Below are 6,083 nucleotides of genomic sequence, written 5' to 3'. Positions count from 1 at the left end.
TCCTCTCTCTATAAAACCTGGCCAGACCTTCTCATCCCTTCCTGTGAAAGTTTACTTCCTGGCTTGCTGGAGTTGGTGTGCTGAAGTTGTAGTTTGTTTTTGCTGCTGGAGATTGTTATGTACTATGTTTGGGTATATGCTTTCTCCAATATCCTATTCCAATTTGGTTTGTACCTCCCTATCCTTCCCTTTATTCGTTTTTACCCTTGGTGAGTGTTATTGTATGTAAGTTGCTTTTTGTTATCCCTGTTTGTCTTACATGTATATACACTAACATATCTGTCCTAGGATTCCTGGAGGAGAGGCTGGGGACAGCTTAAGACATTAGCAGGAGCATAGAAAGATCAGAGACCCGGGCTTCTCTACCTTCAAGAATACCCCGGGATAGGGATAGTTAAGGTCCCAGTTCCAGGGACAGTTTGAGGCCCCTCTTCCTTACCAAAGACCGTCACAGCGTGACACCTATTGACAGGACTGCATTAAAACTGCAGTATTACAGAATGTTTTAGAAATAAAAATAAAAAGAAGGAAAGTGGTATGAGTATTGTCTACGTTATGTCATATCACTTGGATAAGACAACACATTCTATTATTTATTTTAATTTGGTGTCCAAACTTAGGACCCCCAATGATTTGCAGGGTCGTAGTGCTGGTGTAGTGCTGCGTGTCTTTAACTGTTTTTTCCGGCACAGAGATCATCGATTCGACAAAAAGTGATTGGGCAAAAAGTACTTTATCCATGAAGAGGGCACAGTGTTGGATCTGCACCAATTATATAGAAATATCTTATCCTGTGTGAACAGCCCTTTAACCATCTTAGGGGTCAGTGAGTTATCTATGTGTTGGCTTAATAGAGACTTCCCCTTTAAGACTCACTCATGATTGCACATAATTGAAAGCCACAATATAATAATCACAGAATTCTAATTTGCTCAGAGGAAACATTCTTTAATGAAACGTTCGTTACCAAATGTAACAATATTAGCAAAGTGACTTTACTGACTAATACATCCATTATAGAAAGCATCAGGTTAAATAGAAACAAGGAATTCTAAAGTGCCACATTGTATCAGAGCGGAGTGATGACGGGGACATCGCTGTGGCATTAGCACAGTTCATGATCACAGCCATAACGCTCAGTGCTAAGTACGGATTCTGGACGTCTTAGATATCCTCATAGATGGGACTTGTCCTGTAGATCACACGTATCAGTGCGGCATTGGGGTCTATGACGTCATTATAACCTTTGTGAATACCCAAAAAGTTACACCCAGCTCATTAAGGGGACTGTCCCATTATATACATTTATCACCTCTCCATAGGAAAAGTGACAAATGTATGATGACTGGGGGTCCAACTTCTGGATCCTGTGAATAGGGGTCCCGCTGTGTTTATGAAGAGATTGTGCACATGCTCATCCACCACTCCAATTCACTTCTATGAGAGTCATTTGTCCCATCAATCCCATGGATATGAATGAAGTGGTGGCTATGTATACACAATAAGGCTTCATTAAAAAAAAAAACGACATTGGAAATCCTGTTCTTCGAATTGTTGGGATCCAAAAAGATCATCGGCAATAATACATTTACTACCTTTCCTATGGATTGGTAACGAATGTATTTTGTTGGCTACTCCTATAGTATTTCCCTGCACGGCTCCATTTAGTTAATATGCTGAAGTTCTCGGCACAACATCTGGCTGAGAGCGCTGCTCTGGAGGGAAAAACCACCCATGGATGGAGCATGTCTAGTCTCACACTAGAGGGCTCAGTGTCATTGCACCATGTAATGGGCACCAGACTGCTGCAAGTATAGAAGTGGACGTCCATTCCAGTGCTAATGCCCCAAGATATTGCAGCAGATGGCAAGGGTCGTATTATATTGTCTTCTAATGCTCCAAGTCTTTGTCATTTATAGAGAAGTGGGGTCACAACAAAGACCAATTAGTATCAACCAAAGAATCAAATAATCCATCTGATGGGTCAATGTGACGATACGTTGTCCACAAAGGACAAGAAGGCTTTACTAATGGTTATACATACGTAGCAGAGCTGATTGTGTTACAATCATGGTGCACTATGATAAAGTCTTAGAGAGAACCCTCGCCATAAAGGTGTAATATTTTAATCTGGGGTAAATGCCGCTTTTCTCCTGAATCCGGCGATGTTTTTCTTTTGTTCCTGATATACGGCCTCCTCTTCCCGGTATGTAAATCTACTCTTGTTACTTAGTGGGTGTGATCATCAAGGAGATATCCAGGAAGGAGCAGTTGAACACCACGCCCACTTGGATAAAAAGACCAGATTTATAAACAGAGAAGATGGGGCCATATCTCAGGAACGAAGAGGAGCAGGAAGAAAATAAAAACATCACCGGACTAAGGAGAACAGCGGCATTTACACCGAGAGAAAAAAAAACATATTTATGGTATCTTGTAACAAGTTAGGTGATTTTGTTTTTTAGCTTTTAGATCTTTTTATTGTGAAATCAAAAGGTATTGAGGACTTTGCATGACTGTTTTCCAACATCTTCGCTTGCTGTCAGTGAATTGAAAAGAAGTCCTGATTTCAGCCAATTGTTTGGATCAAGACCAGATGTGATGAGTTGACCTTGGCTGCACAAATGAATGAACAGTCATGTCTCCGGCAGAAGTCAGTGATTTTGTGTATGAGAAGCTCCAGGTACAGCACAGAGGTGGCGGAGACCATGTAAGAAAGCACGGAGCCGGAGGGGTGAACCCACCAGAAGCAACTTATCAGAAATCTCTGATTGTTCAGAGAGTAAAAAAACCTTCTTCTTTGATGTAGCTGCCAATATCCTCAAGGTGCAGAGAAAAACCTTCTTACACCGATTCTATAAATGACAAACACATTAAATTCAATGACCCGTATGAATGAGAACTTATTGATCACCACAGACATTCCTGCCAGAGAAAAATCCAAACTGATACATGTCCTGGTGATAGAAAAGATGTCCATGGACGTCACATGTAAGAGACACAAAACTGACCTAGAAGAGGGCAAATATCCATCAGGATTCCTTCTTTGCTTCCTCCCATCCTTCCTTCCTCCCATGCATCCTTGCTACCCACCCTTCATTTCTTCCTTCCCCCACCCTTCCTTCCTCCGTTGCTTCCTTCCTCCCACCCATGCTTCCTTTCTCCCATGTATCCTTCCCTCCACACATCCTTCCTTCCCCCAAACATCTTTCTTTCCCCGCACCCTTCCTTCCTTCCCCCCACCCTTCCTTCCTCCCTTGCTTCCTTCCTCCCATGCATCCTTCCCAGGTGTTTCCTTCCTACCACCCTTCCTTTCTTCCTTCCCCCACCTTTCGTTCCTTCATCCACCCTTCCACCATTCCTTCCTACCCCCACTCTTCCTTCTGGAGCGCCCCCACGCAAGGGCAATGGGGTACTCGGCACCGGGTCCTTCGGTTCTGCGGGGATGTCACGGTGGCCCGACCCGGTCTGTGGCCTTTGAGGGACGTCCAATAAAAGGGAAAGTTTGTATGGGATAGTGTTCGTGACGCCACCTGTGGTATTCGGTCAGGGTGACCGACGCTGCGGTGAGGGGTCCGCTGGGGTGATGTGATGGCAGCTAGATGGTATGGCTTCCCACAGGTGAAGTGTGTCCCCAGGGCTTCCCAGAGTGTAGATTGTGGATGGTGGATGATGTAAGGCGCAATGAATAACGAGGACACAGGGTTTACAGTCTCTTTACCTTTTACTGAAGACTTCAGCATCCACAGTCCAGGGCACCAGATCACAGGGCAGGCAGAGTCCGGCCGGTCCGAAGGCAAATCCAGAGTTCTCTTATTCAGGTGGAAATCAGTAGCCTTCCTACTAGCGCCTGTGTGTTGTAGTCCCTCCCTGCTGAGCTTCCCGGTAAGGTCCTCACAACTATTGTAGATGTTCTAGATGTTATTTCTTCCTCTCTGTCCCCCAGATGGTATAGATAGGACAAACCCGTATGACTGATGGCCTGAGGCTTGTTTATAGGGACCCTAGAGACGCCCCGACCCCCACAAGTTGCCACTGTGTCTTCTTAGGTATTAAGGTCGGGCAGCCAACTTGAAATTGACTGTCCTGCCGGTCTCTGGAGCAAGGCTTGGAGACGGTTGCTCCCTCGGTGTTCTGGCCACCGGCTACGCGCCTCAGAAGGAGGCAGCCTATTGAAGGGCAGAACTCCTCCCGGTATTATCTCCTTGTGCTATGACTTCGTTTCTCACCCTCTACAACACAGTTCTCTTCGTGTCCTTTCTTAGGATGCTGCCGCACGTGGGGCAGGCGCAGCTCCGTAGCTTTCTATCCCGCTAGGCCTCTGTCAGGATCCCACCCCTGACAGGGACCCTCTGTCTGCAGCTCTGATGTTCCTCCTTTCCCCCTGTCTGCCTGACAGGTGTTGCCTGGGCAAAGCCCAGCCAGCTTCTCTCTAACTTCCTATCCAGCCCACCAGTTTTACCCTTCTGTGAGGAGTGGCCTAGTAGATAGGAGCAAGGCTCCCCCTGGTGGACTGGAGTGTGAAGTGCAGTGTATGGTTTGTGATACCTGGTCAGGTGAACTCCTTTAGTGCCATCAGACGTACCATCACTCCCCCTGGTGGAAGAATGACATCACTGCAGCGACCAGGACTCTGGGGCGCAGCACTTACCCTTCCTTCCCCCTATCCTTCCTTCCTTCCTCGCACCCTTCCTTCCTTTCCCTTACCCTTCCTTCCTTCCCTCATCCTTCCTTCCTTCCATGCTTCCTTCCTTCTTCTAACCCTTTTTACTTTCCTTCCTTCCTTCCTCAAAAGAGTCCAGCAGCCTAAGATGTCTGCAAACATTGAATGTCTGACATCAGGACATCCTTGCTATATAGAACATTCTTATAACATGAAATTACTTATTGCACAAATTGGCCAATTCCTGTGAACCCACCAGCCATGACAAGACAACCTTTCTCTGATGAGACCATAAATTACTATATGTCAGACATATTTCTACTGGGCTAAATCCTACAAATGTAAAAGGGCACATAGGATCCATTACTAAACAAAACAGCGACTGATGGGAGAAGGAATATTTTGCCAAATATGGAGGCCGTCACCACATTATGCGCTAAGTACCTTCATTTTATAAGTATGTTGTATATAGGAGTAATGCCGTCCTGATGTCATATATTCAGTGTTTGCAGACATATCGGCGCTTACAGAGGCGGCTGGATACTTTGGTGTGTATATTGTGCAGTCACAGCAGTTGGCGCCTGTTCACACTTACTTTATTCTGTGCTGGTCTTTTTTAATTGCATACTATTAAAGGTGATGACTGCCTCCATATTTGACTCAGTAGTTCTCCCATTAGTCTAATATTGTTTTTAATTAGTGCAGGATCCCACTCGTCCTGTAAATGAGTCATTTTTTAACCTGGGAGGGATAAGTTTAGACAAATATCAAGTTTAGGTCCCATCAGAGGATGGTCACATTGTTGTGGCTGATGGGTTCCCATCAATTGGCCAATTTGTGCACTGAGTCCCTTCATTCTATAACTATATTCTATATAGGAGGGACGAAGGAAGGAAGGAAGGAAGGAAGGAAGGAATCTATTATCTACTATATCTATCATCTATATATCTATCATCTATCTATTATCTATCTATCATCTATCTATTATCTATATATTATCTATCTATTATCTATCTTTCTATTATCTATTATCTATCTATTATCTATCTATCTATTATCTATCTATCCATTATCTATTATCTATCTATTATTTATCTATTATCTATCTATTATTTATCTATTATCTATCTATTATTTATCTATTATCTATCTATTATCAATCTATTATCTATCTTATCTATATATCATCTATTATCTATCTTATCTATCTATCTATCTATCTATCTATCTATCTATCTATCTATCTATTATCTATCTATCTATCTATCTTTTTCCTTCTCGGTTCTCCTGTTAATATTACCGTAGGATGCCCTCGTGCTGAATATTACAATATGGGGGGCTTGTCGTTCGTCGTGGCGGTTTTTGATAAAAGGTTATCAGTAATGATCGGATTCGTCACTGTTAGGAATATGGTAAAGGT

This window comes from Ranitomeya variabilis, chromosome 8 (assembly GCF_051348905.1).
Source record: "Ranitomeya variabilis isolate aRanVar5 chromosome 8, aRanVar5.hap1, whole genome shotgun sequence".
Lineage (NCBI taxonomy): Eukaryota > Metazoa > Chordata > Amphibia > Anura > Dendrobatidae > Ranitomeya > Ranitomeya variabilis.
Note: the sequence above shows the minus strand (reverse complement) of the source record.